Consider the following 25,782-nt stretch of genomic DNA (forward strand, 5'->3'; position numbering starts at 1 on the left):
CAGCTTTCTTTTGATTTCCATTTGCATGGAATATCTTTTTCCATCCCCTCAATTTCCATCTGTATGTGTCCCTAGGTCTGAAGTGGGTCTCTTGTAGACAGCATATATATGGGTCTTGTTTCTGTGTCCATTCAACAAGCCTGTGTCTTTTGGTTGGAGCATTTAATCCATTCACGTTTAAGGTAATTGTCAATATGTATGTTCCTATGACCATTTTCTTAATTGTTTTGGGTTTGTTTTTGTAGATCTTCTTTCTTCTCTTGTGTTTCCCACTTAGAGAAGTTCCTTTAGCATTTGTTGTAGAGCTGGTTTGGTGGTGCTGAATTCTCTTAGCTTTTGCTTGTCTGTAAAGCTTTTGATTTCTCCATCGAATCTGAATGAGATCCTTGCTGGGTAGAGTAATCTTGGTTGTAGGTTCTTCCTTTTCATCACTTTAAGTGATGCCACTCCCTTCTGGACCATGCCACTCCCTTCTGGCTTGTAGAGTTTCCGCTGAGAAATCAGCTGTTAACCTTATGGGAGTTCCCTTATATTTTATTTGTCATTTTTCCCTTGCTGCTTTCAATAATTTTTCTTTGTCTTTAATTTTTGCCAATTTGATTACTATGTGTCTCGGCGTGTTTCTCCTTGGGTTTATCCTGTATGGGACTTGCCGCGCTTCCTGGACTTGGGTGGCTATTTCCTTTCCCATGTTAGGGAAGTTTTTGACTATAATCTCTTCAAATATTTTCTCTGGTCCTTTCTCTCTCTCTTCTCCTTCTGGGACCTCTATAATTCGAATGTTGTTGTGTTTAATGTTGTCCCAGAGGTCTCTTAGGCTGTCTTCATTTCTTTTCATTCTTTTTTCTTTAGCCTGTTCCACGGCAGTGAATTCCACCATTCTGTCTTCCAGGTCACTTATCCGTTCTTCTGCCTCAGTTATTCTGCTATTGATTCCTTCTAATGTAGTTTTCATTTCAGTTATTGTATTGTTCATCTCTGTTTGTTTGTTCTTTACTTCTTCTAGGTCTTTGTTAAACATTTCTTGCATCTTCTCGATCTTTGCCTCCATTCTTTTTCCGAGGTCCTGGATCATCTTCACTATCATTATTCTGAATTCTTTTTCTGGAAGGTTGCCTATCTCCACTTCATTTAGTTGTTTTTCTGGGGTTTTATCTTGTTCCTTCATTTGGTAAATAGCCCTCTGCCTTTTCATCTTGTCTATCTTTCTGTGAATGTGGTTTTTGTTCCACAGGCTGCAGGATTGTAGTTCTTCTTGCTTCTGGTGTCTGCCCTCTGGTGGATGAGGCTATCTTAGAGGCTTGATGGGAGGGACTGGTGGTGGGTAGGGCTGCCTGTTGCTCTGGTGGGCAGAGCTCAGTAAAAGTTTAATCCACTTGACTGTTGATGGGTGGGGCTGGGTTCCCTCCCTTTTGGTTGTTTGGCTTGAAGCAACCCAACACTGGAGCCTACCTGGGCTCTTTAGTGGGGCTAATGACAGACTCTGGGAGGGCTCACGCGAAGGAGTACTTCCCAGAACTTCTGCTGCCAGTGTCCTTGTCCCCACGGTGAAACAGAGCCACCCCCCGCCTCTGCAGGAGACCCTCCAACACTAGCAGGTAGGTCTGGTTCAGTCTCCCCTGGGGTCACTGCTCCTTCCCCTGGGTCCCGATGCACACACTACTTTGTGTGTGCCCTCCAAGAGTAGGGTCTTTGTTTCCCCCAGTCCTGTCGAAGTCCTGCGATCAATTCCCACTAGGCTTCAAAGTCTGATTCTCTATGATTTCCTCCTCCCGTTTCCGGACCCCTAGGTTGGGAAGCCTGATGTGGGGCTCAGAACCTTCACTCCAGTGGGTGGACTTCTGTGGTATAAGTGTCCGCCAGTCTGCGAGTCACCCACCCACCAGTTATGGGATTTGATTTTACTCTGATTGCGCCCCTCCTACCGTCTCATTGTGGCTTCTCCTTTGTCTTTGGATGTGGGGTATCTTTTTTGGTGAGTTCCAGTGTCTTCCTGTCGATGACTGTCCAGCAGTTAGTTGTGATTCTGGTGTTCTCGCAAGAGGGAGTGAGAGCACGTCCTTCTACTCCACCATCTTGGTTCCTCCTCCCCTGTAGATGTGTTTCTGATGTATCCGTGGTGAGTAAGGTGATCTCCACGTCTTAGTCTTCTGCCATCTTGAAGCTCTCCTCCCCTCTTTTTTTTTTTTTCATTCATTTGTTTATTTGGCTGCGCCGGGTTTTAGTTGTGGCATGTGGGATCTTTAGTTGCGTCATGCGGGATCTTTAGAACCTGCATGCTGCAAGTAAAAGATCCTGTATGCCGCAACTAAAGCCTCAACTGAAGTTCAGCTCCTCTTCGCATATGAAACTAAAGAAACAACTTGTCTGCTTCCCACAGCCAACATACAATTGGGAGACAGGCATAGGGTGACTGCTATGGACATTCCTGCCCAAAAAGGGGGGAATTGGATGGCACAAAAAGTCACTGGTATTTCACAAATAGCAATTCTGGAATCCAGCTGGTCAAATGTCAGTTATTCCTTGATTCAGTGTAAAGGCCTGGGAATAACTCTCCATGGCTCTCAGGTCTGCCGTCTGGGCTTTTAGGTTCCTTTTTTTTGAGTCATCCTTCCTTTTTTTTTTTTTTCTTTTTTTAAATAAACTTTTAATTTTAGAATAGTTCCGGATTTACAGAAATTTGGGCAGGGTACTCATCCTCTCCAAGCCTCAGTTTCATTATCTTGCTTACTTCGTTTGGAATGTCCTCTAATGTTTTTCACCCACTTGCTTTTCCAAACTAGAAAACTCTTAATTAATTTTCCAGTCATTTTTTTCCAGGGTACATTCCTTGCCCAAATCATGCTCAGTGTGGAGTTACAGTCTCCTGCCACATGTTCCCTCAGCCTCCTGTCACCCAAATGAACACAGTGTATTGGAATTATTTATGTTCCAGTCTCTTGTCTGTTGTTTTTCAGCACCTTGAGGGCTGGAGTCCAAATCAGTGTCTGAAAGAGAGAAGACATTTAAATATTTCCTGAATAAATTGAATACATTAAAAATTAATTTTTAAATGAATATATGGTAAATGTATACATTCATGTAAATATCATCACAATCAGGATCCAAAACAGTTTCAGCATCCCATCAAATTTCTTTGTGCTAGCCCTTCCTCCACCCCCAAACCCTGGCAACCACCAATCTATTTTCTATCCCTACAGGTTTGCCTTTTCCTGATGTCATATAAGTGGGATGGTACAGTAAGTGGCCTTTTGAGACTGATTTCTTTTGCTCAGTATGATGCCTTTAAGATTCATCAGAATTGCTGTGTATTTCAATAGTTCATGACATTTTATTGCTGAGTTGTATTCCATTATATGGATATACCCCTGTTTGTTTATCCATTCACCCATTGGAAGGCACTGGGTTAATTTGTTGGAGGAGGTAATCGAGAGGATGTGACCACTAATTAACCCAAGAGCTGGACCTGGGTAATCAGCAGCTCCTCACCCCCTCACCTCTCCTGTCCTTGGAATGTATATTTTGCCAACCGTTCCCACAGTGGGAGCTGTTGAGACCATCTGGACAGTATGTGTGACTGAATCCAATTAAGGCCTCTATATAAACTTTTAAGATGCTGGCAGGTGGGTGTGGAGATCTACTTATCTTGTGGCCACCCAAGACAAGCCTTGTATTTGAGTTTCCTTGATTATTAGGCCTGTCACCTACCAATTGGGAGTGATCTGCCTCTTTCTTCGGTCTCTCCCTGCCCTCTGTGTATGAGGCCAGTTTGCAAACCAACATAAAACTACTTTTCAGTGATTATGAATAGAACTGTGATAAAAATTCATTTAAACAGGTTTTGGGGTGAACATGAGTTTTCATTTCTGTAGGCTAAATACCTTAGAGTGGTATTTCTGCATTATATGGTATATATATGTTTAACTTTATAAAGAACAGCAAATTGTTTTCCAAAGTACCATATCATTTTACATTCCCACAGTAATACATCAGAAATTTAGTTTCCTGTGAATCTTTTCCAATACTTGGTATTGTCAGTATTTTTTTGGAATCATTTTAATAGATGTGTAATGGTATCTCATATGGTTTTAATTTGCTTTTCCCTAATGGTTAATGATGTTGAACATGTTTTCATATTGCTTATTTGTTTTCCATATGTTCTTTTTGTTGAAGTGTCTATTCAGTTCTTTTGCCCATTTTTTTTCAAATAAATTTATTTATTTTTTTAATTTTTTGGCTGCGATGGGTCTTCCCCGCTGCATGAGGGCTTTTCTCTAGTTGCAGTGAGCTGGGGCTACTCTTCGTTGCCGTGTGCGGGCTTCTCATTGCGGTGGCTTCTCTTGTTGCAGAGCACAGGCTCTAGAGCGCAGGCTCAGTAGTTGTGGCGCAGGGGCTTAGTTGCTCTGCGGCATGTGGGATCTTTCTGGACCAGGGCTTGAACCCGTGTCCCCTGCATTGGCAGGCGGGTTCTTAACCACTGTGCCACCAGGGAAGCCCTGCCCATTTTAAAATTGTGTTGTTTATATTATTACTGTTGAGTTTTGAGAGTTTTTTATTCTTTCTGGGTACAAGTCCTTTGATGTTATATATTAGAAATATTTCCTCCAGTCTATAACTTGTCTTTCCATTATCTTAACAGTGTCTTTTGTAGAGCAAAATTTTACAATTTTGATAAAGCCCAATTTATCGTTTTTTCCTAATGGATAGTGCTTTTGGAGTAATATCCATGAATTTTTTGCCTAAAGATTTTTTCCTATGTTTCCTTCTAAAGGCTGTATAGTTTTACATTTTACATTTGTATCTTTGATCCATTTTGAGTTATTTTTGTATAAGGTGTGAGGGATAGGTCAAAATCCAATTGTTCTGGCCTTTGAAGTCATACAAAATAAATGTAATTTCTTCTATAAGAGTGTCTGCAATTGCAAATTCATTTCCTACTACAAAGAAGAAAAAAATACTAGGTCTCACTAATATCAATGGCAAATACAAAAAAACCATAGGAGTAAACTTCAAAAGAGATTCTAAGACCTGTGTGAAGAAAACTTCAAACCATTTTTTGAGAATATAAGAAAAATGGAAACAAATGGGGAAGGATACAATGAGAAGACAATATTGTAAAAATGTTGATTCTGTCAAATTAATCATGAGATGTAATGTCATTCTCATTCAAACCCCAGTAATTTTACATTCCACAGAGGATGTTTTGCAGATTGGGCTTTCCAGGAAGCTGATTGAGCCTGAGGTTAGCATGCAGGGCATTTGTTTGGGAGTGCTTGTGGAGTCTGGAAAGATGGGGGGGAGAAGCAGGGCTGGATAGGGGGAGAAGTTGGTCTGCAGAGCAGTCCCAAAGAAGGTTTCCCCTGTCGCCATGGGGAGCCCTGGCACTACGTTGAATCCTCAGTTATACCAAGTTGGGACTAGGCAGCTGGTGTTTATAATGCACTCCTCACCCCCAGTCAGGCAGTCATCAAATGCAGCCTACTTCTGGAAGGAGGCCTCCTCAAAGGTGTGACAGTTTTCTTCAGCTCAGGGCTCACAGCTGAGGGCCATCTTCTGGCAGCCCTCCCAGAAGCTGGAAGAATAAGTATTTCTGAAGGAGGATCTGGGTGGCTCGTTACAGCATCCACCACATGGAGGAAATTGGACAAAAGTCCTGTCTGTAACGTTTATCTGAAATAATAAATGTGATAGAAGACTTCATACACTTTTAACAAAGAAGAGTTATGTGGGAAGTCTTGCCCCATAAGATACAGTCCACAGTACTACGAAGCAACCTACAATGGTGAAAAGAGCAAATTATTAGCATAGGCATAGATAGATTAGTCAGTGGAACAAAAATACAAGACCAGAACCAGACCTTTTGTTCATAAAATGTGGCTTCTCGCTCTGTTAGGAATGAATGATTACTCAGTAAATGGTATTGGGACAGGGCTTCCCTGGTGGCGCAGTGGTTAGGAATCCACCTGCCAATGCAGGTGACACGGGTTCGAGCCCTGGTCCGGGAAGATCCCACATGCCACGGAGCAACTAAGCCCATGCACCACAACTACTGAGCCTGCGCTCTAGAGCCTGTGCTCCACAACAAGAGAAGCCACCGCAATGAGAAACCCGCGCATTGCAACAAAGAGTAGCCCCCCCTCACTGCAACTAGAGAAAGTCCCCGTGCAACAACGAAGACCCAACGCAGCCAAAAATAAAAAAATAAAATAAAAAAAAAATGGTATTGGGACAAAAATGAAGTTAGATTCCCTAACTCATACCTTACACTAAAGTTAATGTTAAATGGATTCAAGTCCATCTCAATGTGAAAAAGAAAACTTAATAGTACTAGAAAAAAATGATAGTGAAAGTGGAGAAGGACTTTCTAAGCATGATCTCAAAGGCAGAATCTATAAAAGAAAAATATGAACTCCAAATAAGATTAACATTTCATGGTAATAAACCTACTATAATTCACAAATCTAGTATTGACTGAAAGCTTATTATGTGCCAGTTACTGTTATCAGGACTTGGTATGTATTGCCATCTAGCCCTATCATAGGGCACTATTATGTCCCCTATTTTATCAGTGAGGAAACTGAGAACTAGAAAAGTCAAGAAATGTACCCAAGTTCACAAAATGAGGACACAGAAAAGCCAAGATTTGAACCCAACCCACTGTGTTCAAACTCGCTGTGCTATAAACAAATGTAAAAAACAATGACAACCTAGGAAAAACATCTGTGTTATCAAAGGCAAAAGGTGACTATCCCTACTTTAAAAAGGTTTGTTACGAATCAGTACTGGATATGTGAATACTCCAATGGAACATTCAAGAGTCCAAGGTAAAGCTGAAGAAGAATGACTAATAAACATATGAGAAGAGCTTCAACTTCACAATCTCACAAGTGAGGAGAAAACAAAGAATGCAAACAAGGAGAAAACATTTTTCTTTTGACCCTTAAGCCAAGAGTAAGAAGGCTGCTGTCCTGGAATGGTGAGAGTAAGGACATGGCCACTGTCATATAGCTAGGGAGAGGGTTGAGAAGCACAAATTTTTCAAGGCACTATTTGGCAATATTTATCAAAAGCTTTGACCCAATAATGCTATTGATAGCAATTTATCTTTAGAAAACATGAAAAAATATATATGATATATATACTTTTTTACTCTGGTGCTGTAAGTATAATAAGAGTTTGTAAAAATACACATATATATATATTTCAACTACTATACTATACTGTCATTAATGATGATAATGCATATCTAAATTAGCCTAGTAAGTTGTTAAGGTTTTTTATTGAGTGAAAAAAGGTAAGTATAGTGTCACATTTTTGTAAATATAGCTATAGATATAATAATCTGGATAGATAAATCTAGAATGTTAGCAATACTTATTTTTAGATGGTAGGATCATGGAAGTTTTTCTCTTTTTGCTTATCTTTATATTCTTATTTTTCTGCTATAAATGTGTATGTCTTATGTAATATAAATTTTGGTGCTTGATGTCAAAGTTTTGAGTAGATTTCCTTAAATCTGAAGTCTTGAAAATAGAAAACAGCAGTCACATTCCTTGCTGGACATTTAAAATTCTATAAAATGTGTTTCAGCTTGCTTCATTTTTTTTGGTTTCAATTTGGTTCATTTAAAAAATTTCAAGTTGGATCATTTTTTGCATGGGTCCTTTGTGTTTGTTTGCTCCCTGTACCTAGAAAACTTGCCCTTTCATTTGGTAAGTAAAGCAGTCAGAGAACAAAGTTACCAATGTAATTTGAGTAGGTGTGGATCAGAATGAATTAGCCTACAGGACATTGTTTGGGACTGTTTTTCAAGAGCCTTACTTTTTTTTTTTTTAGTCTTTTGTATTCAGAGAAGATTGAAAGCCTAAGTGGGAGAGGAAGGCTTTCAGGTTCTCAGGTTTTTTAAAATGCAGATCTCGAAGGCCTGAGATTGAGTTTTCTCAGCATGACAGGAACAGAATTTGGTGGAAAAAGCAAGCAAATCACGTTGGCCGAGATATTATCTCTGTGGTCCCTCCATCTCCCCAAGTGTCCTGGGCTTTCTGTGCTCTTCTCTGTCAAACACCCCTCTGCCTTTTCTCTACTTCTTTTTCCTCCAAGCTCCCTAAACTGCCAGTGTCCTTGAATTTGGTCATCTTCCCAAAGAAAGTAGAATTGCCTAGGGAAGTAAGGAGAGAAAATGAGAATTTATTTTCCAGTTTTCAGGGGCTATTTTTAGTGAGACAGATAGCTCAAGGCCTGTGGCAAGTTTGTGTGTGTGTGTGTGTATGTGGTGCTTTGTTTTGTTTTTGTGCATACATGCACTGCCCTAATGCCGTTTCTCTTTTCCATCTGTCACCTACCACCCCACTGCCAAACTGGCTACACACACTTCTCATCCTGACAAGATTCCTAACTGGGTAGCAGTCATAACAAAGAGGAGGGAAGAATGAGATACAGGCAGTAGTGCTGTCATCAACACTGGGTGCAAAAGAATATCTATGTTCTGTTGGGATGTCAAGATACCTATAGATATTCCTGTTCTCTTCTGATTCATTCATTCATTCATTCTTTCATTTATTCATCCATTCCCTAAACGTGAACGTATTTCCTATATATGTCAGACACTCTACCAGGCCAATGGGATAGATGGATAAGCCTACTTCCAGCCCTCAAGTAGTGCACAGTCTAGAGCCAAGATTCCCAAATCTGTATGCTCAAAATCACTTGAAGACTTTTGGAAGAATACGGATTTCTGGGCCCTGTCTCAGACCTTCTGAATCTAATTTCCCAAGGGAAAGGTTCAGAAATTGGTGTTTTAACCAACTTTCCCAGATAGTTCTGTTCTATTAGCACTGGCTTGAGGACCAAAATTAGGAAACCACTAGTAAGAGTTCATTTCATTTTTCAAGAAAGAAAAAAAAAATTAAGAACTGAATTGCAGTGTAATTGTCAGGCCAGCCAGTTCTTCCTCTATCCTCTCCTTCCTACCATTTCTCCTCCTGTGAGCATCCAAGTCAAGGATGGCTTTTTGGTTTTCTGTTGCTGTGTAACAAGCTGCCCTCCAAACTTAGTGCCTTACAACAACAACAATTTCTTACTTTTCACAAGTCTGTGGGTTGATTGAGATCAGCTGGGTGGTTCTTCTGTTCTACAGGGTGTAGCTGAGGTCACTCAGGGGGCTGCATTTAGCTGGGAGCTCCACTGAGGCCATAATGTCCAGGATGGTGTATCATCCTCTGAGAGTCCCTCTCCACATGCTGTCTCATGATTCAGTAATCTAGCCCAGGCCTCTTTACCACTTTTGCAGCTGACTTCCAAAAGAGACAAGCTGATGCTGACAGTTCTTTTAAGGCCTGGGCTCAGAAGTTTCAGAGCATTACTTCTGCATCATTCCATGCATTCAACTGTCAAAGCAAGACACAGGGCCAATGCAGGTTCAAGGAGAGAGAATTAGACTCACCTTTCATTGAGAGGAGCAGGGAAAAATTTGTGGTCATCTTTCATCCACCATAGATTAAAAAAATCCATGGGAATTTTTATGCTGATTTATAAGGCCTATACGCCCATTGACTGCACAGATGACTTCAGGCTAGGGGTTTCGGATGCAGTTTTAGAAATCAGTCAGCTTAGACCAAGACCTTGGCTAGTTGTACAAGTGGCCATAAATGAACAATAAAATTTAATAGGGACAGGCTATAAATACAAGATGGGTCACTCCATTGTGACTACATTAAAAAAAAATAAAAAAGAGCTAAAGATAAATAATGGACAAACAAGGCATGGGAATGTAATCTAGCCAAATCTCTTTGTCAAAAAAGGCTAGCATGATATTGGGTATATCTAGAAATTCTAAAGCATGGTTAAACCTTGACTAGAATATCATCTTCAGTTTTGGCCCTTATGTTGAAGAGTCAGAGTTGTTCAGGCTAGGAATAGAAATGATTCTTTTCTTTCTCTATCATGTCCTGGGGCCTGGACTTGATTAGGGAATCCAGGCTATCCTGTGCTCTGGGCAATGAGAAGTTTGGATGAGAGGAGAAAGAGACGGTGGAGTGCCAGGCCATCAGCCACCATTGACTCTGTGCATCCAGAACTTAGGATGTAAATTAGGCCATGTGCCTTCTCTGTTCCACCTTCCTTTGGCTACTCCGGTTATTCAGAGTAAAGCCAGAGTCTTTGCAAGAGCCTACAAGGCTCCTCCTAGTCTGGCCTCCACACCTGACTTCACCTTCTACAGATATTCTCCTTTCTCATTCCACTCCCATCAGAGTAGCCTTTGTGCTCTTTCTTGGAAATGCCGACACACACTCACCTCTAGGCCTTTGCACTCAATCTTCCCTCTGCCTGGGACACCCCTCCTGCAGATCCCTGCATAGCTCATAGCCTCTCTTCTCTCAGGTCCTGCCTATATTTAGGCCATCACCCTGCATAAGGCAGTCAGTTCCCCCATCCCCTTCATACTCCCTATCCACACTACCATGCTTTGCTTTCCTCCCTGTAATTATAGGCATATGACATGCATTTATTTCATTGTTTGTAAGTTTGTTGTCTTCCCCCATTAGCATGTTAACTTCAGGAAAGCAGCAGCCCTGTTTTGTCTCCTGTTATATCTTCAGTGGCCCTAGCAGTGCCTGGCATCTTCTAGCTACTCAGAAAGGGTTTTTTAAATAAATGAATGAATCTCCTTGTGAGCTTTAGGGAACTGAATGCAAGGTCTGGGTCATAGTGGCCCTTCCATGAATACTTATTGAATCGACTTGTTCGCCAGTTAAACCCAGGAGACCTAAGTTTAAGTCCCTGTTCTCCTTTGTGACTTTGGGCAAGTGTTTAGCCTCTTCATGTCTATATCTCATCAGACATCTCCTCTATAAAACTCAAAATTTAAAAGAATCCTAGATGAGGAAGTGTTTTGTAAGGAAAATTACCAATGGTCCTGTATTATTCATTGAGGGTCTTGCCTGCTGCTCAAGGCAAGAGAATTGCAGCCCACTCTCTCAGTTCAATTCTTTGTGTCCTGCTGGTGGGAAGGGGTAATATCAACCCAGCTCACTGTTAATGCATGAGGAGGTAAGGGCAATGCTGGGATTCTCAGAGGGGAGGGAAAGATGGGTGAGTAGAGATGGCAATGTCCCGGACACAGGGAGATGTGGGTTTTATCACTGTCAGAGTGGGTTAAAACACATGTCAGGAATTCTTGGGCAGGGATTTATTAGGGTTTTGAATCCCTCTTCTGGTAGAAATGGTGGTTATTTTCTAAAATGCTCATGAATATAGCAGGAGCATGGGCTTAGGTGTCAAATTACCTAGGTTTGAATTTCATTTCACCACTTTTCACCACAGGCAAATCACTTAATCTTTTAAAATCCCAGTTTCACTTCTGTACTGTCTACTTTGCTGGGCCATTATGAAGATTAGATGAAATATTTCAGGCAAAGTGGCTGGAACATATACATGTTCATTAGTATTATCAGCATTATTACTATCATCAGGAATAGCAGTAGAGTAGTAATAGTATTCTCATATCTACCACTTAGTAACTTAAATCCTCTGAGTCTCATTTTCCATTCAGTAAAATGGGATGGTAATCCACATTACATGGCTGTTATTGCACCTTCCTTTGGAAACCAGATGATGGTGTATGTCAAAGAAATTTGTAAATGTGTAAGCTTTATCCAGATGTTAGTTATTACTGAATGTTACGATTCATCTACTGTCACCAACCCCAGGGACCCAGCTCCATCTCCCCTCCCCCATGGAACACATAGATGTTTCCTTAGCCCTGGTTTTGGCCTCACAGTCTCCAGTCCTTCCATTTGCAGTCAGATAATCCTCTGGACCTGAGGGGACCAAGAAACTCAGTCCCAGATGCAGGATAAATACAGGCCTTTCTCTTACCAAGTTTCCATGAGGGACCCTAGAGGCCATGATGGAGGGACATACTTTAAGAGCTACCACTGCAGACCTGAGGGTTGTCAAAACTGTCAATAAATAAGGTTGTTAAGCTTCTCTCCCTGAGGTTTTTAAATATAAGGGTCTTGCCTGAGGATGGAGTCTGAATTATATGACCTCGCAAGATCACATCTCATTAATATTCCATGTCACTTCCCAAGTTTGTATAGGCTCTCTTTTGGAAAGTAAGGCCCTTCAGTAATTAGACATCTGAAGGAACTGAGCATTCATTATCTGAGCATTAATTCTGAAGGCAGATCAGGGGATTCTGCAATTTCAAATCATTTTGGTAAATGGTCATTTGATTATTATCCAACTGATGGAATTATAAAGACATCTTTGAACTCCATCTTTGTTTACATCCCTGTTCTTAGGGTTTCTATGTATAAAGGTCTTTGATTAACTTGCTGTAAGGATGCTCTGTTGAATTTTCTTTGTAGACATGTCTGTTCCCCCTGTGATATAGAGAGGTCCTATAGGCTAGAAATCTGTCTTGTCCTTGTGTGTCTCTCACTGCCTGTCACTACACAGGGTATCAGTAGTACAAAGTAAATGTTTTGTTTTCTTTTTAATAAACAAATGAATAAAACTGCAGAGGAATTAGTGAATTGATTGTGGCCACATTTGGGATTGCTACTAAAAAATTTAAGCATACTTCTTGGATTTGCTTTGTGGTTATCTGTTATCTGAAAACAAAATAATTGACAAACATTTTCAAGCAGACTTTTCTTATAATTCTGAATTAATTTTAATGACGTTAAGTACACTTCTGGAGTTTGCAGAAGTCATTTCAGCATGTGGGTTTTATCCAAAGAGGATAGACTAAGACTCTCTTTCCATACCATTTAGAAAATGGGACAGAAGAAGGTCCCTAGTCATGTTAGCAGTGAAAGTACAGATAAATTCATGTTCCAGACCTATGTCCTGTGCTTCTTCATCTGGGTAAAATGAAAATATCTGGCAAAAAATTGACTCGATAAGTATAGTTCCATTTTTCTGAGCCAGGAGTTTCTTGAAAGGCGGTGGTAGATTGAAGTCACAAGATTTGAATTTTGACTCTGATTTTAATGCCGTGGACCTCAGTTTCTGTGTGGGTATAATGTGGGTGGAGTGGAGAGGGGAAGCTCTAATGTTTTATGACTCAATGCCTGGTTTCTGGTAACCCACCCACCAGAGAGTGGAAATAGCAGGAATTTATGGCTCTGACTGAATTCCTTGAGACCAGAGTGCCTCACAGCACCTAACGTGTGAGAAGTGGCAAGGGGTGTCTATTGCTTCGTGGGTTCCTGGCTGAGAGTCACGGTGGTGTGGGCACTGGCTTTGAGGACAGGCTGAATTGGGTTCTTTCCTCAGACCTGCTGCCCATTAGCCTTATCACTCTATGTATGTGAACAGTTCTAAGACATCGTGAAATCTTAATATTTTCGTTTCATTGAAAAACGGGAATAAAAATAGTGCCCCTGGTACAGGGTTGTTGAAAGGACTGAAATGATGAGGTATGTAAGATTATGTAAGAAGCACCTGACGCACAGATAATAGTTGTTAATGTGGTGGTGACGGATGGAGATGATGACAGCCGTGATGGTTAACTGAAAGAAACAAGGATGTCGGTTTCCTTATCGGCCTCTTAGACTGCGGAGAGGATGAAGTGAGTTCATGTTTGCAAAGGAGTTAGCAGAATACCTGGCACACTGTAATTGCTATTAAAGTGTTCATGTTTTCAAGAAAAATACATAAGTTTCCCACACTCTCCAATATAGATCAAACTTCCACTGCATGAAGCTGGCAGAGAAGGAAGGCGTTTGCTGCCATTGAGACATTTTCTGGGCAAGGTTGTTCAGTTTCATGATTAAGAAGGAATGACTCATTCCCTCCTGGATGTGCTGTTGCCTGTAAAGACTACAGGTGCTCTGCCAGAGTATACCAAACACTTTTTTCTTCTCCTTTTTCCTCACGCTCCCCCTCCTTTTGTGTTCTTTTTTTTCCTCTTTTTGGTTCATAGTCAAGTAACTTTCCCTCTGCTGTGATCTTCCCCCTCACATCTGCTCTTATCCTTCCTTTGCTGCTAAGCCACGTGAGTCATGAGGACCGCTCCGACAGAGGTGCAACTGTTCTTTGGCCATCAAAGGGCTTCTCATGCCCTGCTCCGAGTCACACGGTAATGCTGCAAATGCCAGCTCAAATGCTAGCGCAAAGCCGGACCCCCTTTCATCTCTCCCTTTTGAAGAGCTTCTTTGTGGGGGGTCTCCTCATGAATACTATCGTGAGATAGAGTGCATTTTCACCCATTTGTTTTGCTTTTCTTTCTCATTCCTTATGGAAGGGGTGGGAAGTTGGACTCAGAGAAAACTCCTGCTACAGCTGAGGGAGCCTCCCATGAAACTACACCACTAAGCTGGGTTAGAAATGAGGTGATTTCCCAGAAGGGCAGGTTTGTCACACCCATTGTCTTATTCAGAAGACCTCATCTGTTCAGATTTCATTCGCACCTTATAGGTAACTCATGTGACCCCCCCCACCAAGGATTATGGACTTGTCTTTAAAATCTATGGATTTTCTTATGTGATATTTGTGAATCTGAATTAGGTTTATCGCATCAGATTTTTGTGTTTTAAATGTTTTAAACTGGTTTGCTGTGAACCACAATAATACCCCAGGCTCAAACTTATTTAGAGAGCATGTCAGATTCTGGGAATAATCCCAGCAGCCAGTCCTTCTGTCAGAGCTTTTGTAAAGAGCTTTTTTTCCTCACATAAGTAAACACTCGAAAATGAGATTAACATTCCTTCTAAGCCCCAGCATTTAACTCATCATTTTTACTTACTTGTTTACCCTCAGTCTAAAAGGTCTAACATAGATACAGTAATGTGGGAGAAATTAACTGTCTTCATTCCAGAACTGAGCTGATACCTTCTCAAGATGAGATGCTCTTGAAATGTTCTCAGGATAAGTGGAAAGAGCCTGAAGGATGGGCGATTTGGCCTTTTGTCTTATCCTAGTTATAACAAGCATCATTCCTTGTCCAGGTGCAGGTGTGTCAGCAACCATTGAAGGAGCAATAGACCATTTCTGCCTCTCTACATCTGACCCCTAACCTGGACTGAGAACTGGTATTGAGCATCTACTGCATGTACACACATAGCATACACTACCTGTAACCTTTCTGAGAACTCTGTGAAGTGTTATTATCCTAAGTCTGCAGGTAAAGAAACTGAGGCTCAAAAGAATCAAGTAACCTAACCAAGTACGGCAGATTGTAGTTTCAAAATATGGCTACAGCAGTATATCCTTATCTAGAAATGGCCTGTCCAGAATCTTGCCACTCCCCAATCCAGAGAAGTCCATTTTCTCTCCCCTTTAAATTTTTAAGCCTTTGTGATTGCCTCAACAAGTAGAATGTTGTAGAAATGATGCTGCATGACTTCTTAGGTTCGGCCAATGCAAGGTGACATATTTCTGTCTAGCTCTTTCTCTCTCTTTAGGAATACTTATCATCGGAACCCAGCTATCATGTTGTGAGAAAGCTCGGGCCACATGGAGAGGCCACATGTAGATGTTCCAGCAAATAGCTTTGGCTAAGGTCCCAGCTAACAACCAGCACCAATTGCCAAGCCTTCTAATGATTCCAGCCCCCAGCCTCAAGCCATCCCAGCTTATGCCTAGTGGAGCAGAGATAAGCTGACCCTGCCAAGTCCTGCCCCTATTGCAGACTCGTAAGCAAAATAAACATTGTTGTACTAAGATACTAAGTTTCAGCAAATGGCACTTCTAAATACACATTGCTTTGTCACAGCTACCTGTCTACCTCATTTTTTCTTCAAGCAAAAGAAATTGAACAGAAAGTTAATTGTGAAGATAGAAAATCTAAGTCATTTTATCAGAACAATCTAAATTAATTAATGGACCCCAAAGTCAGATGTTCTTGGTGATCAAGGATACAAGGTGATCAAGCCACAGGTTCTTAAAAGTCTATGCCAGTGGTACCATCTCAGGGCAATTGCTTTACCCTGGGACTTTACCTGTAAGTGAGGAGGTTGGACTAAAGATCCTCTGCAGTTCTGCCCTGTGTAGTCACTGATGCTGTGTTAGCCTTACCCCAACCCATCCAATTGTTTGTGTTTCTGTCTCATCTGTTGTTAAGGCAGAAAGATTTCCCCAACCTCTTATGCTGTCTGTCCATTGGCTCCCCTGAGTCCTTATGGAGATATACCCAATTTTCTCAAGTGTCTTCCGAAATAAATTTCGGATCACACATCTATTCACACACATTACAAAAAATTAACAGTGAAACCAAGAGTTCTCATTTGGCAGAAGAGCTGATGTGGCTAAGATAAAAGCAAGGCTGAACCTTGGATTCCAAAGTCTGGCGAGTGTCAGAAATTGTAGGAAACATACAATTATCTAGTCTGTCTCATGGCTGAGGAGCCCTATTGGTGTGATGGATGGCTAAATTAGTTTTACGATATTATTTCTGGCTTCAGTTCAGCTGAATCTAGGGACCCCAGGAGGCACACAAACTCTCTGCCATCTCTCTATTTTTGGGACCTATCCTTGCTATGTGGAAACAAATGTAATATCAACATGAAATATAAATTGAAAAGCTTCCCTTGGCTCTTTGTGTACTGCCTGGCTTTTTAGATCAGTTACTTGATTTCTATCACTTGTCTGCCATGCTCTTGAAGTCTTTGCTGTCTCAGTGTGCTATTTAGATGCTTAATGTCTCCTCTGTCGAAGCCCCGTTCCCTTGGAGCTGGCGTTAATGAGGTCCCAAGAAGTAGTGCTACATTTTGCAGCACAATTTCAGTTGCCCAGAGAGATGGATGGTATGAAACAGGCAAAAGGGATCCCTCAAGTTGGCTTGGAGAACAGGACCACCAGGAGCCCTGGGTGGAATTCAGTCAGGTGGTGCCGTGGCGTAGGGGAGCGGAGAGTGAGCCCTTTGACAGGAAAGCAAATGGAAAGGGAAAGAAAATCAGACAAATGCCACTCTTCAAAAGGGGAGCTGGGAATAGAGGGGCACTACATTTGATCAGACTGAGGCTCCACACTGCAATGGTTTTCTAATGTTCTGGGGGAGATTTCCTTCTGACATTGGACAGTGTCCTGATTTTAAGGTATCTCCTGAGGAAAGAAAATTCCCTCTGTAGATTTGGGTGCCAGGATTAATCTCAGTTCTTATGATAGCCCTATTTGGGTGGTTAAAAAAAATGAATAGATAGCTGGTGATTATGCCTCCTTCCCTCGCCTGTCAACTTGCATTACATGGCAGCTCTTTGCAGATAAAATTTTGGAAATAGTATTTCACTGTGTGTGCACGCATAAACACACACAGAGAGAAATCCGAGCACTGGAGGAAGTTTTAGATGAAGGTGTCCTTAAAAGTAGAAATTGCACCGTCTAAAAGGCACACAGCACGTCTGAGGGCTCTTTGAAACATGTTGCCTCTCTGCCTCTGTGTTCTATGTATTTCTAAGCAGAGACTTCAGGCAACTGTAGGAAAAAGGAAAACCTACCACAGTCTTTTAGGTTTTAGCCAATGAAGTGACATTCTTCTCCTTGGGCAGTTCGGAAGTCAGTGATTCCCCATTTGATTCAAGTACAGCCTAATGATTAGGGAATTTAGGCAAACTGGTGTAAATTCTGGCTGCTGCATTTACTCAGCACTTGGGACCTTGGTCTTTTAACTAACATTTTGGAGGTTCAGTCTCTGCAACATTGAACATTGTTGTGATGGTGTTGTAAGGACTAATGAGATAACGTATATAACTGTGTCGCATAGCGCTTGCCAGGTAACAGGTGCTCAATAATTTTTACCAATTTATAACAACAATAACAGTATCAACAGCCTGAAGTATTGGCCGTGGTGGCACACATGAGAAAGCAGTTTGGGAGATAAAACCTGGGATTATGTACTATTAGCAAGAAAAGGGCATTAAAGAATGAGCTTCACCCAAAGCAACTTGATTTGGAATATAAGGCTAAGTTCTTATGGAACAGTATTTCACAGATGGGTTTACATTAATGCACTTAACTTTTATAATATACAATGTAACCGATTGTATTCCATAACTTTTCTTTTCAAAATGCCTATAAAGGGAAGGCGGGCAGTGGATGGGGTGGGAATTATTGTTTCTTTATTGTAAATGAGGACCTGTGAGAGAGAAGGTACGTCCTGCACATGGCTCTTGGACCTGAAGCAGAACTGTGTGTACCGAAGTGGGGATGGCACAGTACACCCAGCCTGCCCTGCTATTGGCATCCCACACAGAGTGGTACATTTGTAACAACAGGTATACCTACATTGACAACATCATTATCATCCAGAGTCCATAGTTTATCCTAGGGTTCACTCTCAGTATTTTGCATTCTAGGGGTTTGGGAGAACATGATGACGTGTATCCACTTTTATAGAATCATGCAGAATAGTTTCACTGCCCTAATAATCTTTTGTGCTCTGTCTGTTCAGCCCTCCTTTCACCCTAATCCCTGGAAACCACTGATCTTTTTATAGTTCCTGTAGTTTTGCCTTTCCAGAAAATTATATAGTTAGAATCATACAGTATGTAACGCTTTCAGATTGGCTTCTTTCACTTAGTAATATGCATTTAAGGTTCCTCCATGTCTTTTTATGTTTTGATAGCTTATTTCTTTTTAGCGCTGAATAATATCCCATTGTCTGGATGTACCACAGTTTATTTATCCATTTGAAGGACCTATTGGTTGCTTCCAAATTTTGGCAATTATAAATAAAGCTGCTATAAACAATTGTGTGCAGGTTTTAGTGTGCACATAAGTTTTCAAGTCATTTAGGTAAATACCAAGAAGCATGATTGCTGTATCATATGGTAAAAATATGCTTAGTTTTGTATGAAATTGCCAAACTGTCTTCCACAGTGGTTGTACCATTTTGCCTTCCCATAAGCAATGAATGAGAGTTCCTGTTGCTCCACGTCCTTGCCAGGACTTAGTGTCGTCAGTGTTCTGGATTTTGGTGTGTAGTGGTATCTTGTTGTTGTTTTAATTTGCATTTCCCTGATGACATATGATATGGAACATCTTTTCATATGCTTATTTGCCATCTGTATATCTTCTTTGGGGAGGTGTCTATTCAGGACTTTTGCCTATTTTTAAATTGGATTGTTTGTTTTGTTATTGTTCAGTTTTAAGAGTTCTTTTTATTTTTTAGATAACAGTCCTTTATCAGATGTATCTTTTGCAAATATTTTCTCCCAGTCTGTGGCTTGTCTTCTCATTCTCTTGACAGTGTCTGGTGCAGAGCGGAAGTTTTTAATTTTAATGAAGTCCAGCTTATCAATTATTTCTTTCATGGATTGTGCTTTTGTTGTTGTATCTAAAAAGTCATCGCCATACCCAAGGTTGTCTAGATTTTTTCCTATGTGTTCTAGGAGTTTTACAGTTTTGCATTTTACATTTAGGTCTGTGGTCTGTTTTGAGTTAATTTTTGTGAATGATGTAACGTCTGTGTCTAGATTCATTTTTTTTACGTGGATGTTTACATCTTACTTTTGGTATGAATATTTTTCATTAAAAAAGACAAATGTAGAGGTTTATGAAGGTTCTTCACTGTTCCATTTTGCAATGTTTACTTTTATTGCTTATCAAACCAACCAATAACCACACTTGTTTCAAACTACTGTAAAAATCTGAGGTTTGAAACCAGGTGGATATTAGTTCTTACACAGAAGCAATTTCTCCCCATCAAAGAGGCCAAATCACTGGATTGCCCAGCCCAAACCTTTGCTTTGTATAGATGAGTCTCTCTGATAGGAAAAAAAATCTTTTAATAAATATGCTTAACAATTTGCAGAATTCTTGAGAAACTTAAGGAAATGAAGAAGACAACAATTTTCTGCTTGGGAAGGAAAAATCACATCCAAATATAGCTGTGCTTTCATCGATATTGAAATTGTATGGGGATGGTTTTAATATGGTTATCAACACCCTAAATAGACAGGATGTGACTGGGGACAGAATGATAAGAGAAGGGGAAAAGCCTATTTCTCCGAGAGCCTCATAGCACACTCATTCGCACAGCTATCTCTAACCAGCCGCGAGTCCAGGGCTCAATGTCTCCTTGCATGTGAAAGATAAGGAGTGGCTCATAGTTGCTTTGACTCATCACTCTGAGCCCGGGAAGGGGGAAGGGAACCCACCTCTCAATCCTTCATGCTCTCGTGCCTGTGCTATTCCGCTGAAGGAAAAATCAATATCTAACCCAGAGAACAAATCTAGCAGCACCCAAGAGGCAGTGTTTCCCTCATGCCTGACTAAAGAAGATATCTGTTGCAGGCTCTGGCCGAGAACTGTAATGACTGCCACCAGCTTGTGGATTTTCTATGCAGAGGGGATTATTTTTGCAGTAGGGTCCATACTAGGTACTCCCTCTTTCCTCTTCCCCTCTTGTCATGTTCCCACCTTTTTCTTGAACCAGAACTCCTTCCCAGTGGATCACCTTAGAACTCATTCCAAATCAGCCTAGAGATCCAGGTTGAAGCCCAGAGTGGGGGCAGGCATCCCATGTTTTAAAAGCCAACATTCTCTCTTGGCTCTCATGTTATGGTGAATCTAGGTCACAGACACCCAAGGTAGGCTGCTCCAGGTGTGGTGGGAAGTGATATATTTTGTCTTGAGGTTTTAAGGCACTTGTTTCTAACAGAAGCTTAGAAAGTCCTCTGAGCAAGAAAGCAGTGTGAAAGTTAGCAGGCGCTACAGCGAGCAATAACCACCAGAAAAGCTGCTGCTTCCCCGGGGCAACTACTCTTCTCTTTGCTGTGTTAATCAATGATTCCCTTTCCATTTAAAAATTTTTTTAAAAATTACTTTGAGCTGTCCATATTGATTAAAATCTAATGTCACACATATACATTGTTTCAAACTAAACTAGGAAAGGAGGTTTCATAGCTTTGCATAGTATTCAATGAAATGATCACTTCAAAGGATTTGTCAGTGAACGTTTAAGCACTTTTCCCCTTAGGACTAATAATAATGATAGTAATCAAAATCTTACTAGGTATGGGAATAAAAACAACAATCATCACTTGTTGAGTATGTTCTGCATCTAGGTGCAGTGCTTAGTGCTTTATGCACTTTTTATTATTTCATTCTTACAATTCTGAGTAAGAGATTTCTACAGGTGTCAGAAAATACAAACAAAAAACAAAACAAAAAGGCCTTAAATTTACCACGTGCTTTTGTTTTGTATTTTAGCCATTTCCTTTATTAGAATGTGCTATCCAATGCTTTTGGAACATGGCATAGGGTCTGTAGTTATGAAATCAACCTGAAGATGGTTTGCCTATTTAAAATGGCATTTGTAGGTTTTATTATAAAGGTTAATATTAACAAGAACAATTAGAAATAACAAGAGAAACCTTCTATTGAGCACCTAAAGTTCACCAGGCACTGTTTTGACCGCATGGCATAGGTTAGTTCAATTCAACCCTTTGAGATGGACATTTTTGTGTCCATTTGTAGATGAGGAAACTGAGGTTTAGAAAGGATAGATAGCTGGCTTGATTGAGGCAGGAGATAGATGGGCTCCAGGCTAGGCATTTACAACTGGCCTCCTGTTTACATTTCTTGGGGTGAGAAAAAGTGGGCTTCAGGCCGGACACTTACAGCTAGCCTACTGTTTGCATTTCCTGAGACAGGAGATAGGTGGGCTCCAGGTTAGGCATTTACCATCAGCCTCCTGTTTGTTCTCCAGAATGGAAGTAACAACAGAAACAGGGTAAATAGCCAGGCTTTGTCTCTTGTGGATGCCTTAAAATAACAGGCATGGCAGGAATGAAGAAGGGCTAAACCTTGTTTGAGTAAAGGATCAAGAGATCACATATCCCCCTCTTGGGGCAAGGGAGACACTACACATACGTAGAAAGGCTCCTTGGGGGTCAAAAGTCAGGGGACGCCAGGCCATAGTAAGTCTTGCTTCTTTCCTCCCGGACGCCTTTGCTTTGAAATCCATCTTGGCTGAGGGGTGCATGTGCACCTAGGGGAGGGTGCTGAGACAAATTAGCCAGGGGGACAAAACAAGACGAATGGCCAGAAGGAAGACAAAGACCCGGGAAACTGCCCCCTTATAAAGGATTTAAACTTCCCAAAGGCACGACTCTCAAGACTCTGTCGCGGAGTTCGCCCGTGTGTCTTTCCTCATGTACTCTGCTTTTCCAGTAAATGTTTTACTTTTCTCTTTGCCTTCCGCCTCCTTGTCAGAATTCTTTCTTGTCAACGCAGGCAAGGACTGGGGATTTAGGCCTCTGTGGTCTAGCAGTTAGGACTCCTGGTCAGGGAACGAAGGTCTTGCTTCCAGCTGCTGTTCACGGCTGCTGCTTACTGCAAGCTACCGATCACTGCTACGTGCGTCCGAAATCATGATGACCCTCAGCTGGTAAGTGATGAAACCAATGTCAGAAGCAGATTGGGGGCTTCCCTGGCAGTCCAGTGGTTAAGACTTTGCCTTCGAATGCAGGAGGTATGGGTTTGATCCCTGGTCGGGGAGCTAAGATTCCACATGCCTCGCAGCCAAAAAAAAAAAAACCAAAACATAAAACAGAAGTGATATTGTAACAAATTCAATCAAGACTTTAAAAATGGTCCACATCAAAAAAAATCTTTAAAAAATGTAAGGAAATACAAATAAAGTATGGATTTTAGTTAATGGTAATACATCAATATTGGTTCATAATTGTGACAAATGTGCAAATGTTAATAGTAGGGGAAAGTGGGTATGGGGTATACCAGAACTCTCTATACTATGTGCGTAACTCTTCTGTAAGCATAAAATAATTCTAAAATAAAAGGCAATTAAAAAAAAAAAAAAAAAAAAGAAGCAGCAGATTGGCCTGACCTCAAAGTGCTGTGCAGCTCAGGCTGTCTACAGAGAGCTGTGTGTAGCAGGGTGTGAACCTGTCAAGGAGTAACTGCACTCTAAGCATGCGGGCAGCTGACGGAAGTGGGGAAGGGGGCAAGGATACCTTGATGGGGCAGTAGTGACTGGACTGGGGCTGAAGTCTTCCTCTCCTGGATCGAGCCTCCTGCGTCCGCTGGTAGCAATGGCCTCTGTGCCACTGTAAGTATAACGTGGGGAAGGAGCTCTATCTTCAGGGAGGAAAAGTTGAAATACGAAAGTTGGTTGGAGGCCATCCTAGTTTTACACACTGATAGAGCTGTTTGCTTAGTTTCTGCTTTTTTTTTTTTTTTAAGTAGGTGTTAAAAGATGCTGCACCCGCTTTTGTGGCAAGCTGTCTTTTTTTTTAACCATTTTTTAAAATTGAAATATAGTTAATTTACAATGTTGTCTTAGTTTCAGGTGTACAGCAAAGTGATTCAGTTATATGTGTGTGTGTGTATATATATATATATATACACACACACATATATATGTATGTTCTTTTTCAGATTCTTTCTGGAAACTATCTCTCTACTCTGCTGACTCCCATATAACCAGGTTATATGAAGTAGTCTTGATCTGCTGGTCACAGCTGATTAGTCCAGGGTTGGGCCCCTTAGACAACCTGGGTTGGTCATGGTTCCTTCTCTGAAAATCTGGAATTGGGACTCAGAGCTTCCAGCCTTAGCAGGAGCTGTAGGTGACCTGGGAAGCTGAGACAGCTGGCCGGCAGTGAGAAAGAGTGATGTGGACGTATTTAAAAGCACGGAGAGGAAAGACTCAGAGAAGCAGCCACAAAGGCATTCCAGTTACAAGTTTTGGTCTATCCCTGAGGCCCTGCTGTGTCCCTGCCCTGGGGTTCAGTGAGACCATGTATGAACAATGAAATACAATATGGCAAATTTCTGTTTTTGTTTAAATTAATTAAGTGGATTTCTGTCATTGGCAGAAAAAGGGGCCTTAGTTTGGAGTGTTTAAGGCTCAGCCCCAGGTTAGAGGACAGCCCTGAATCGGTAGGGGAGGAGGTGTGGCCGGAGGATGGCTGTCATAAGCAAGAAGCCAAGGAAAACAACTGCACCCCTAGAGTCTCTGTCAAATCCTGAAAAACTGAGGATGGAGGGCAGTGGTATTTACAGTCCAATAATGGAATTCCCCATGGGTGGAGCGAGGAAGGCTCACCCACTGCTCCCTCCACCGTGCCTGCTGCAGCGGAATGGAAGAGGGGGTGGCAATGGGCAGGAGGCCCAGAGCAGCACCGGAGAAGTAGCCCATGCTGCCTGGGAGCCCACAGTTGGAACCGCGGGGGAGACGGTGGGCCCCAGGAGGGCCATACCCTATGAGAAACCTGCAGGGAGGGATTTGGGGTTTCTTTGATCTGTGGGAGGGCCTGTGGAGGATGTGCTATGATGTTAACTGTTGTGGAGATGCTACAGCACTCCCAGGGCTGGTGTGCTGTGACGCAACGAACGTTACACAAGCTGGGAAGGGCAGGAATGAATCTGGGCTCAAAGGGAGGGTAACTAGCAAAGCCAACTTACCAGACTCAAATTTGGCAGAGATGGCGTTTTGAATGTAAAGCATTGTCTTTCTGCTTGTAGCTTCTCTCTACCGAAGCCAGAGACATGAGACCGAGGAAAATAACTATGGCCCACGCTGAAACAGACACACCCCTGTCCTTTCTAAATGTCCTTCCACGCTCCTTCCAGGCCAAGTCACCTCGATACTCTCTGAGTCAGCCCCTGTGGCCACATGCTTCTTCTCTGCTGCATGAAGTCTAACTCTATGATTGAAGTAAACAAAAATCCAGGAACCGAATGAGGTGGGCTTCTTACAAGATCTCACTCTGTTTTACTACATTACCTTTCCTTCTTTAAAAAAAAGAAGTGTATTATCTTTGCAAGCAGAAGTGCCTGAGAAACGCTATGCTAGACTGACAAGGGGAAAATCTAGTGTTTTAGGTGTTTTTCTAAATAAGAATATTTATTTTATTTTTTTTTAAAGTTTTTTTTTAATACCTTCTTTTGTTTTTTGTTTTTGTTATTATATATTTTTATTTATTTATTTATGGCTGTGTTGGGTCTTCGTTTCTGTGCGAGGGCTTTCTCTAGTTGCAGAGAGCGGGGGCCACTCTTCATCGCGGTGTGCGGGCCTCTCACTGTCGTGGCCTCTCTTGTTGCGGAGCACAGGCTCCAGACGCGCAGGCTCAGTAATTGTGGCTCACGGGCCTAGTTGCTCCGTGGCATGTGGGATCTTCCCAGACCAGGGCTCGAACCCGTGTCCCCTGCATTGGCAGGCAGACTCTTAACCACTGCGCCACCAGGGAAGCCCAGGAAGATAATACTTTTAAGCACTATAATCTGAGTTGAAGAAAAACAGGTGTAAACTAATTTTGTCATTGCTCACAATATGGACCTAAGGATATTACCTATAAATCCCAGAAATGATCTTAAATAAGAATACTTAGATGCTTCTTATTCTTTTCTTCTTCCTTGGAACTCCTTGATCTTTCTGATAAAAAGTCCTGTGATCTGTGAGCAGAATATCTCCCACCTTTGTGGTACCAGGTCATCTTGGTGATAATATGCTTTTGATTGTGTTCATGAGAAACTTGTCATTTATAAGTCACTGCACACATTTTATACCTGAATAAAAGAGAAATATGCATGGATGTCATTGCGCTTGATTGAATCCTTATGCATGACGATCTGAAAGTGCTTATGTGAGGCATTACGAACAATTAATGATTTACTCATCTCTGAGTTCAGCATTGTGTCGTATATTACCTGGGGCTGATGAAAGGCACCATATAAGTGCAAAACCTTATTAGTTTTTAGGGAAGGGATGATAAGATTTGAAGCATAACCTAGCCCTAGTGAAATACTCATTCTCAGGTAAGCTGCTTGCAGTTCAAATTGCAGTAGCAAAGAGGCTTTTGGTCCCCA

The 25,782-nt window shown here is 41.5% G+C and overlaps 1 protein-coding gene across 2 annotated transcripts in view; it reads left to right on the forward strand.

The window, feature by feature from the left end:
- Positions 1–1,485: 1,485 nt before the first annotated feature.
- LOC309654658 (uncharacterized protein) overlaps positions 1,486–25,782 on the forward strand; it is a 135,761-nt gene continuing 111,464 nt past the window's right edge. Inside the window, exons 1-2 of one of the 2 annotated variants that reach the window (XR_014260380.1) lie at positions 1,486–1,598; positions 3,201–3,239. The gene's annotated coding sequence lies outside the window, so the exon portion shown is untranslated. The remainder of the gene's footprint in view (positions 1,599–3,200; positions 3,240–25,782) is intronic. The other variant, XR_014260381.1, reaches the window with a different exon arrangement.

The sequence above is a fragment of the Balaenoptera physalus genome, assembly GCF_965194825.1.
Source record: "Balaenoptera physalus genome assembly, chromosome: 2".
NCBI lineage: Eukaryota > Metazoa > Chordata > Mammalia > Artiodactyla > Balaenopteridae > Balaenoptera > Balaenoptera physalus.